Raw genomic sequence first — 11,105 nt, forward strand, 5'->3', positions numbered from 1 at the left:
AACAAGTACTTTTTCTTAATGTTTTCCTTCACGTATGTTGTGTTTAATAACCATGAACATGTGCGTTTTTCTTCAGGTAACTGGAACAAGTACTTTTTCTTAATGTTTTCCTTCACGTATGTTGTGTTTAATAACCATGAACATGTGCGTTTTTCTTCAGGTAACTGGAACAAGTACTTTTTCTTAATGTTTTCCTTCACGTATGTTGTGTTTAATAACCATGAACATGTGCGTTTTTCTTCAGGTAACTGGAACAAGTACTTTTTCTTAATGTTTTCCTTCACGTATGTTGTGTTTAATAACCATGAACATGTGCGTTTTTCTTCAGGTAACTGGAACAAGTACTTTTTCTTAATGTTTTCCTTCACGTATGTTGTGTTTAATAACCATGAACATGTGCGTTTTTCTTCAGGTAACTGGAACAAGTACTTTTTCTTAATGTTTTCCTTCACGTATGTTGTGTTTAATAACCATGAACATGTGCGTTTTTCTTCAGGTAACTGGAACAAGTACTTTTTCTTAATGTTTTCCTTCACGTATGTTGTGTTTAATAACCATGAACATGTGCGTTTTTCTTCAGGTAACTGGAACAAGTACTTTTTCTTAATGTTTTCCTTCACGTATGTTGTGTTTAATAACCATGAACATGTGCGTTTTTCTTCAGGTAACTGGAACAAGTACTTTTTCTTAATGTTTTCCTTCACGTATGTTGTGTTTAATAACCATGAACATGTGCGTTTTTCTTCAGGTAACTGGAACAAGTACTTTTTCTTAATGTTTTCCTTCACGTATGTTGTGTTTAATAACCATGAACATGTGCGTTTTTCTTCAGGTAACTGGAACAAGTACTTTTTCTTAATGTTTTCCTTCACGTATGTTGTGTTTAATAACCATGAACATGTGCGTTTTTCTTCAGGTAACTGGAACAAGTACTTTTTCTTAATGTTTTCCTTCACGTATGTTGTGTTTAATAACCATGAACATGTGCGTTTTTCTTCAGGTAACTGGAACAAGTACTTTTTCTTAATGTTTTCCTTCACGTATGTTGTGTTTAATAACCATGAACATGTGCGTTTTTCTTCAGGTAACTGGAACAAGTACTTTTTCTTAATGTTTTCCTTCACGTATGTTGTGTTTAATAACCATGAACATGTGCGTTTTTCTTCAGGTAACTGGAACAAGTACTTTTTCTTAATGTTTTCCTTCACGTATGTTGTGTTTAATAACCATGAACATGTGCGTTTTTCTTCAGGTAACTGGAACAAGTACTTTTTCTTAATGTTTTCCTTCACGTATGTTGTGTTTAATAACCATGAACATATGCGTTTTTCTTCAGGTAACTGGAACAAGTACTTTTTCTTAATGTTTTCCTTCACGTATGTTGTGTTTAATAACCATGAACATATGCGTTTTTCTTCAGGTAACTGGAACAAGTACTTTTTCTTAATGTTTTCCTTCACGTATGTTGTGTTTAATAACCATGAACATATGCGTTTTTCTTCAGGTAACTGGAACAAGTACTTTTTCTTAATGTTTTCCTTCACGTATGTTGTGTTTAATAACCATGAACATATGCGTTTTTCTTCAGGTAACCGGAACAAGTACTTTTTCTTAATGTTTTCCTTCACGTATGTTGTGTTTAATAACCATGAACATATGCGTTTTTCTTCAGGTAACCGGAACAAGTACTTTTTCTTAATGTTTTCCTTCACGTATGTTGTGTTTAATAACCATGAACATATGCGTTTTTCTTCAGGTAACCGGAACAAGTACTTTTTCTTAATGTTTTCCTTCACGTATGTTGTGTTTAATAACCATGAACGTATGCGTTTTTCTTCAGGTAACCGGAACAAGTACTTTTTCTTAATGTTTTCCTTCACGTATGTTGTGTTTAATAACCATGAACGTATGCTTTTTTCTTCAGGTAACCGGAACAAGTACTTTTTCTTAATGTTTTCCTTCACGTATGTTGTGTTTAATAACCATGAACGTATACTTTTTTTCTTCATGTAAGTGGACCAAATACTTTTTTCTTAATGTTTTCCTTCACGTGTGCTGTGTTTAATAAACATGAACGTATACTTTTTTTCTTCATGTAAGTGGACCAAATACTTTTTTCTTAATGTTTTCCTTCACGTGTGCTGTGTTTAATAAACATGAACGTATACTTTTTTTCTTCATGTAAGTGGACCAAATACTTTTTTCTTAATGTTTTCCTTCACGTGTGCTGTGTTTAATAAACATGAACGTATACTTTTTTTCTTCATGTAAGTGGACCAAATACTTTTTTCTTAATGTTTTCCTTCACGTGTGCTGTGTTTAATAAACATGAACGTATACTTTTTTTCTTCATGTAAGTGGACCAAATACTTTTTTCTTAATGTTTTCCTTCACGTGTGCTGTGTTTAATAAACATGAACGTATACTTTTTTTCTTCATGTAAGTGGACCAAATACTTTTTTCTTAATGTTTTCCTTCACGTGTGCTGTGTTTAATAAACATGAACGTATACTTTTTTTCTTCATGCAAGTGGACCAAATACTTTTTTCTTAATGTTTTCCTTCACGTGTGCTGTGTTTAATAAACATGAACGTATACTTTTTTTCTTCATGCAAGTGGACCAAATACTTTTTTCTTAATGTTTTCCTTCACGTATGCTGTGTTTAATAAACATGAACGTATACTTTCTTTCTTCATGCAAGTGGACCAAATACTTTTTTCTTAATGTTTTCCTTCACGTATGCTGTGTTTAATAAACATGAACGTATACTTTCTTTCTTCATGCAAGTGGACCAAATACTTTTTTCTTAATGTTTTCCTTCACGTATGCTGTGTTTAATAAACATGAACATATACTTTCTTTTTTCATGCAAGTGGACCAAATACTTTTTTCTTAATGGTTTCCTTCACGTATGCTGTGTTTAATAAACATGAACGTATACTTTCTTTTCTTCATGCAAGTGGACCAAATACTTTTTTCTTAATGTTTTCCTTCACGTATGCTGTGTTTAATAAACATGAACGTATACTTTCTTTTCTTCATGCAAGTGGACCAAATACTTTTTTCTTAATGTTTTCCTTCACGTATGCTGTGTTTAATAAACATGAACGTATACTTTCTTTTCTTCATGCAAGTGGACCAAATACTTTTTTCTTAATGTTTTCCTTCACGTATGCTGTGTTTAATAAACATGAACAATTGCTTTTTTCTCTGTGTGTGACTTTAATGAATGTAATAAAGCACATATTCTAAACCTTATACAGCCTGTGTTCTTTCCTATAATATTGTTGAAAAGGGTAAATTGTTTTTCAAACGAGGTTTTTGTGAAAAACACTTACTGGCACCTTTTGCTCTAAAAATACCATCTGGCCTGACACCCAGCCACCCTGCCGGGAGTGACAGAGAAGAAACTTTGTTTTTTTCCGGCTTCATCACCTCGGGCAGCATCTCCGATCAGCGGGTGTCCCGCAGCCCCCTGATCGACTGGGTAATATCTTAAAAGAAACTGCATCTGCCGTAACTGAGAAGGGGCTTTGTTTTTTTTTCCGGCTTCATCACCTCGGGGCGGCATCTCCGATCAGCGGGTGTCCCGCTGATCGATCGGCTAATATCTTAAAAGAAACTGGATCTGCCGTAACTGAGAAGGGGGCTTTGTTTTTCCGTCTTCAAACAAGCCCAGCGAACGACCCCATCATCAGGAAATCGGAGGTAATAAAACATTCAAGCTTCAACCAAAGATTCAAGCTTCTCTACTATGTTATAAAAGACCATCTGGCCTGACACCCCCGCTCCGCAGGTCACACACACACACACACACACACACACACACACAGTTAGCGTCTGCAACAGGTATTACAGCCGTGGGGTCATGTTTCCGTGAGGAGCTCTATGCGTGGGTATTTGACCATCTTGCTGCAAAGACTTACAGCCGAGAGACGGCTATTTTCTTAACCCTTCTTTAATTTAAGAATTAAAAAACAGAAAAGGAGACGCATTAATTTAAGAATTAAAAAATATTAAAGGCGTATTAAAATATTCGTGTTTAATCACTAAATTGAAGAAAACATCCCATAATTATGCATAAGATACGGTATTTTTTATTCCTTCTTTAATTGAGGCATTAAAAACCATAAAAGGAGGCGCTTTAATTTAAGAATTAAAAATATTAAAGAGGTATTAAATAATAGACACTGATTTATGTTTAATTATTTCAGCATTAGTTAATTCTTTAATACATTAAAAAGATCTAGGTATTTTTTAATCGTTCTTTAATTCATGAAATAAAATGACATTCAAATATTAGACGTGGTGGGAGGGGAGGTAGGGCTTGGAGGCGGGGTTAGGGGAGGAGCTTGGGGTGGGGCTAGGGGAGGAGCCTGGGGCGGGACTAGGGGAGGAGCCGGGGACGGGGCGGGACATAGTGATGCAATCGATTCTGATTGGCTGTGACATCATAAGGGGCGGGATTAGGGGCAGGGCTTAGTGACGTAGTCGATTCTGATTGGCTGACAGGGCCATAAATCAGTTTTTGACAAAAGGTGGGTCAGTCTTCTCTCTTAGGTGGATAAATAACTTTACCCTGGGGGAGAGATGAAATTTTGTTTTCTGAACTGTATTGAAATGTACCAAAAAACACACCAAAAGAAAACTTTTTCTGGATTTTATTGAAATGTACCAAAGCCGCTGTGGTGCACAAATAGTTGTAGCAATAGGTGTACTAGGCAGCTGTAATTTTACACGTTTTGCACACAACTCCTGCTTCATACGCAGCCCTTTCAGCTAAGCAGGCAAGTGACTCCAAGATCCCCTGTGGAGAGTTACTTCTGTTATGTAAACAAGGAAGTCTCAGAACACACAGACAGCAAATATGCAAACACAAGAATGTGGCTAGCCAAGTCAGCTAGCCAGGGTCATTTGACTCTCCGTGGGCTTTACAGGTAGAAGAGAAAAGCTTGGACCTCCGAGTGTTAACCCCTTTCAAAGCCATTAAAATACACTCAAAAATATAAATGCAACACTTTTGGTTTTGCTCCCATTTTGTATGAGATGAACTCAAAGATCTAAAACTTTTTCCACATACACAATATCACCATTTCCCTCAAATATTGTTCATAAACCAGTCTAAATCTGTGATAGTGAGCACTTCTCCTTTGCTGAGATAATCCATCCCACCTCACAGGTGTGCCATATTAAGATGCTGATTAGACACCATGATTAGTGCACAGGTGTGCCTTAGACTGTCCACAATAAAAGGCCACTCTGAAAGGTGCAGTTTTGTTTTATTGGGGGGGATACCAGTCAGTATCTGGTGTGACCACCATTTGCCTCATGCAGTGCAACACATCTCCTTCGCATAGAGTTGATCAGGTTGTCAATTGTGGCCTGTGGAATGTTGGTCCACTCCTCTTCAATGGCTGTGCGAAGTTGCTGGATATTGGCAGGAACTGGTACACGTCGGTCCAGAGCATCCCAAACATGCTCAATGGGTGACATGTCCGGTGAGTATGCCGGCCATTCAAGAACTGGGACATTTTCAGCTTCCAAGAATTGTGTACAGATCCTTGCAACATGGGGCCGTGCATTATCCTGCTGCAACATGAGGTGATGTTCTTGGATGTATGGCACAACAATGGGCCTCAGGATCTCGTCACGGTATCTCTGTGCATTCAAAATGCCATCAATAAAATGCACCTGTGTTCTTCGTCCATAACAGACGCCTGCCCATACCATAACCCCACCGCCACCATGGGTCACTCGATCCACAACATTGACATCAGAAAACCACTCACCCACACGACGCCACACACGCTGTCTGCCATCTGCCCTGGACAGTGTGAACCGGGATTCATCCATGAAGAGAACACCTCTCCAACGTGCCAAACACCAGCAAATGTGAGCATTTGCCCACTCAAGTCGGTTACGACGACGAACTGGAGTCAGGTCGAGACCCAGATGAGGACGACGAGCATGCAGATGAGCTTCCCTGAGACGGTTTCTGACAGTTTGTGCAGAAATTCTTTGGTTATGCAAACCGATTGTTTCAGCAGCTGTCCGAGTGGCTGGTCTCAGACGATCTTGGAGGTGAACATGCTGGATGTGGAGGTCCTGGGCTGGTGTGGTTACACGTGGTCTGCGGTTGTGAGGCTGGTTGGATGTACTTACAAATTCTCTAAAACGCCTTTGGAGACAGCTTATGGTAGAGAAATGAACATTCAATACACGAGCAACAGCTCTGGTTGACATTCCTGCTGTCAGCATGCCAATTGCACGCTCCCTCAAATCTTGCGACATCTGTGGCATTGTGCTGTGATAAAACTGCACCTTTCAGAGTGGCCTTTTATTGTGGGCAGTTTAAGGCACACCTGTGCACTAATCATGGTGTCTAATCAGCATCTTGATATGGCACACCTGTGAGGTGGGATGATTATCTCAGCAAAGGAGAAGTGCTCACTATCACAGATTTAGACTGGTTTGTGAACAATATTTGAGGGAAATAGTGATATTGTGTATGTGGAAAAAGTTTTAGATCTTAGAGTTCATCTCATACAAAAGGGGAGCAAAACCAAAAGTGTTGCGTTTATATTTTTGTTGAGTGTAGAAAACCTGTAAAGCCTACTTTTAGTACACACAAAATTCAGAAGAGGTATCAATAAGGGAATCGATAAGGAATCGGAAAGCATTACTTTAATAATAAAAACATTTTAACCTTTAAAACATGTTCAGTGTAATTTGTGTGTAAATAATACATCAATTACACCATTGATCACTATAAGATCAAGATCTCTTTTACAAAGGAGACCTGGACAATGATAAAGTTTCCAATTCACCTAACTTGCTCATTCTATGTCTAAAATACTTCCAACAGAAACTTCTTTCAGACCTATTCAGGCCTAGTATGGCAATATGTTTTATGTTTTTTTTGGTCATCTTTAAAATTAATCCAGAATATGCCAATTCCACTTAAATGGACTCATTTTCTTTCTTTAAAGAAGCAGTTACCAATTAAGTTAGGCCACCAAAGTCTGCCAATAAAAATGTTTATTTTAAGAGGAGTTGAATTGGTTGTTCATTAAACTGACTTATTTTCTCTGTCAGGTATAACTGTTAAATTAAGCTTAAGTAAATTAATGAAATTAAATTTTTTTATCCGAATACTCGATTAATCACCAGAATAATTCATAGAATACACGATTACTAAAATAATCGATAGCTGCAGCCCACCCACACACACACACCCCTACCTATGACTCTTGCGATCGGTACCCTTCCTAATTTTAGATGGCTTTGAGCAAGTTGTCTACAGTCACTTGCCCAGTTCTGGATCATTGCCGGTCCAGATCACTGCTGTAGTATTTGCGCGGCCGTATTACGTAATCAGCGCAAATAAGCGAATACTTGGTACCAATGGAAAGACTAATGTTTTGTCTACAAACGACCACAAGCTCGACCGGATCCAGCCATCTTTGTGATCAGCAGAGGACTCAAAACATCTGGTCCCCGTGGTGTGCTTGCGTTTTCTGACTCACTCATTCGTGCAAGTGTAAAAGTGATGATCTCTAAGAAGTAGCAAAGGTGAGTTAGTCATTCAGTGTCATTGGTTCTAGAATGGGAAAATACTTACTTACATGGGTAGAAAATGTCAGTGTGTTATGTCTTGCTGTTTAATTGCTGCACGCATTTATCTCTGACTCGAAAATTTGCCGGTTGTGGATCACTGAAGCAGCAGCCTTGTGTCAGTACTTGTGAGCCATGTGTACTTTGGGGTTCATCTCAACATCATGAATGGGCATGAATGTGGGGGCTTTAACTTTTTAATTCGGGAGAAATCTCACCTCCACTCTTCATTTTTTGCTTGTAAAAACGTATAATAGTGCCTTGCGAAACTAAGTAAATTCTCATTTAATAAGTATAATTTATATCATTTTGTGTTCAAAACACATTCCCGGGCACAGTGTGTATCATTCTGCATTAGAAGGGCTGCAGACAGACGCCATGAATGACAAAGTGACAGAGTGTCGTGATCCAGACCCGAACCGGGCAAAGTGATCCATTTCCGGCAAATATTTGCACCACACATAATGTGGCTTCACACAGTAGAAGGGCTACTCCATCCAGACTTCTTCAGCTAGACAACATCCAAATACCCAATACAACAATACCCAATAAAGGATATTCACATATACACAATGTGGCTTCACACTTTAAGTACAACCCCTGGCAAAAATCATGGAATTACCGGCCTCCGAGGATGTTCATTCAGTTGTTTAATTTTGTAGAAAAAAAAAAAGCAGATCACAGACATGACACAAAACTAAAGTCATTTCAAATGGCAACTTTCTGGCTTTAAGAAACACTATAAGAAATCAAGAAAAAAAATTGTGGGAGTCAGTAACGGTTACTTTTTTTAGACCAAGCAGAGGGAAAAAAATATGGAATCACTCAATTCTGAGGAAAAAATTATGGAATCATGAAAAACAAAAGAACACTCCAACACATCACTAGTATTTTGTTGCACCACCTCTGGCTTTTATAACAGCTTGCAGTCTCTGAGGCATGGACTTAGTGAGTGACAAACAATACTCTTCATCAATCTGGCTCCAACTTTCTCTGATTAATGTTGCCAGATCAGCTTTGCAGGTTGGAGCCTTGCCATGGACCATTTTCTTCAGCTTCCACCAAAGATTTTCAATTGGATTAAGATCCAGACTATTTGCAGGCCATGACATTGACCCTATGTGTCTTTTTGCAAGGAATGTTTTCAGTTTTTGCTCTATGGCAAGATGCATTATCATCTTGAAAAATGATTTCATCATCCCCAAACATCCTTTCAATTGATGGGATAAGAAACGTGTCCAAAATATCAATGTAAACTTGTGCATTTATTGATGATGTAATGACAGCCATCTCCCCAGTGCCTTTACCTGACATGCAGCCCCATATCATCAATGACTGTGGAAATTTACATGTTCTCTTCAGGCAGTCATCTTTATAAATCTCTTTGGAACGACACCAAACAAAAGTTCCAGCATCATCACCTTGTCCAATGCAGATTCGAGATTCATCACTGAATATGACTTTCGTCTAGTCATCCACAGTCCACGATTGCTTTTCCTTAGCCCATTGTAACCTTGTTTTTTTCTGTTTAGGTGTTAATGATGGCTTTCGTTTAGCTTTTCTGTATGTAAATCCCATTTTCTTTGGGCAGTTTCTTACAGTTCGGTCACAGACGTTGACTCCAGTTTCCTCCCATTCGTTCCTCATTTGTTTTGTTGTGCATTTTCGATTTTTGAGACATATTGCTTTAAGTTTTCTGTCTTGACGCTTTGATGTCTTCCTTGGTCTACCAGTATGTTTGCCTTTAACAACCTTCCCATGTTTGTATTTGGTCCAGAGTTTAGACACAGCTGACTGTGAACAACCAACATCTTTTACAACATTGCGTGATGATTTACCCTCTTTTAAGAGTTTGATAATCCTCTCCTTTGTTTCAACTGACATCTCTCGTGTTGGAGCCATGATTCATGTCAGTCCACTTGGTGCAAAAGCTCTCCAAGGTGTGATCACTCCTTTTTAGATGCAGACTAACGAGCAGATCTGATTTGATGCAGGTGTTAGTTTTGGGGATGAAAATTTACAGGGTGATTCCATAATTTTTTCCTCAGAATTGAGTGAGTCCATATTTTTTTCCCTCTGCTTGGTCTAAAAAAGTAACCGTTACTGACTGCCACAATCTTTTTTCCTGATTTCTTGTAGTGTTTCTTAAAGCCAGAAAGTTGCCATTTGAAATGACTTTAGTTTTGTGTCATGTCTGTGATCTGCTTTTTTTCTACAAAATTAAACAACTGAATGAACATCCTCTGAGGCCGGTGATTCCATAATTATTACCAGGGGTTGTACAAGGGCTACTCCATCCTGACTTCTTCAGCTAGACAACATCCAAATACCCAATAAAGGATATTTAGTTGCATTATGGCTCCATATAGCAGGGCTTTCAAAAACATGATCCAGAACCGGGCAACTGACTCTACTAATTTTTCGGCCGTCTTTCACGAAAATGTTATTAATTTATTTCTGAATACAGCGTTTTATGGCTAAAAATCCCTCTGAATCTGTGCATTTTTCAGGTTGTATGGCTAATTTTATTTAGTTAAAGAGTTGGAAGTAATCATTCATAATTTGGCATGTCATTTTTTAAGTGTTGCTTGGAGTGGGATATGCAATAAAAAACCACGAAACAAAGTATGACGTCTAAAGAATAAATAATTTGATGTTTGTCGCGCCGAAACAATAACTAAATTAAGCCAGCTGTTTAAAAAAATGTATCAAGGAAACAAAATTAGCACCAAATCGTATAAAGGCTTGTGCGCGCGCCACACGGAGACTTTGCAGTCGGTCTCTCCACTTACCGTTTCCTCTTTTTTTGCACGAAGCGTGAGCAGCTTCAGACTTCAGCACAAAGCAATCGTCATGTCGACACGTCAAAAGCTCTTCCTTTCCATTTGGACAGCCACAATCACGTAAAATAACGTGCCGAGTCGTCAAAGCCTCGCTGCTCGTAACAAACGAAACCGCTCGCCCGAAAAACACTCTGAGCCAGAAGAAAAGCAAAAAAATTTGAACGCCTTACGTCACCCCCGCCGGGGACGTGCAGCGTGCACGCGCAGGAGGAGGAGCTCAGCTCTGCTCGGGTTAACCCCTGGATGGTTGCTCCTCCTCTTTTCCGCGTGCACAAAGGAGGCGGGGAGCAGTCGGAGAAAAAGTCCCTCATACTGTGGGGGCATGGCTCAAGAGATTTGTGTCAAAAGCCTTTGATCAAATGTATTTGACAACTACGAGAAAACAAAGGCTGTGTTAACGTGCATATACTATTGTGAATAAATATTTGCTATTCATCCTGATTTATTCAAACTTTTTTTCAGTAAATATTTGCTATTCATCCTGATTTATTCAAACTTTTTTCAGTTAGATAAGATAAACTTTATTGAAAGCACTTTGAGCATCTGATGCAGAAGGAAAAGCACTATGCAGATGCAAATGCAGTCCATTTATTGATCCCACAATGGAGAAAATCACTTGTTGCAGCAGCACAAAGTCAAACAGTAGT

General features: G+C 38.5%; 1 protein-coding gene across 1 annotated transcript in view; it reads right to left on the reverse strand.

Moving 5' to 3' along the window:
• The window catches only part of si:ch211-106e7.2, a 64,235-nt gene extending 53,634 nt beyond the window's left edge, over positions 1-10,601 (reverse strand). The window contains exon 1 of the mRNA XM_034177010.1: positions 10,408-10,601. The gene's annotated coding sequence lies outside the window, so the exon portion shown is untranslated. The remainder of the gene's footprint in view (positions 1-10,407) is intronic.
• Positions 10,602-11,105: the final 504 nt, after the last annotated feature.

This window comes from Thalassophryne amazonica, chromosome 8 (genome assembly GCF_902500255.1).
Source record: "Thalassophryne amazonica chromosome 8, fThaAma1.1, whole genome shotgun sequence".
Lineage (NCBI taxonomy): Eukaryota > Metazoa > Chordata > Actinopteri > Batrachoidiformes > Batrachoididae > Thalassophryne > Thalassophryne amazonica.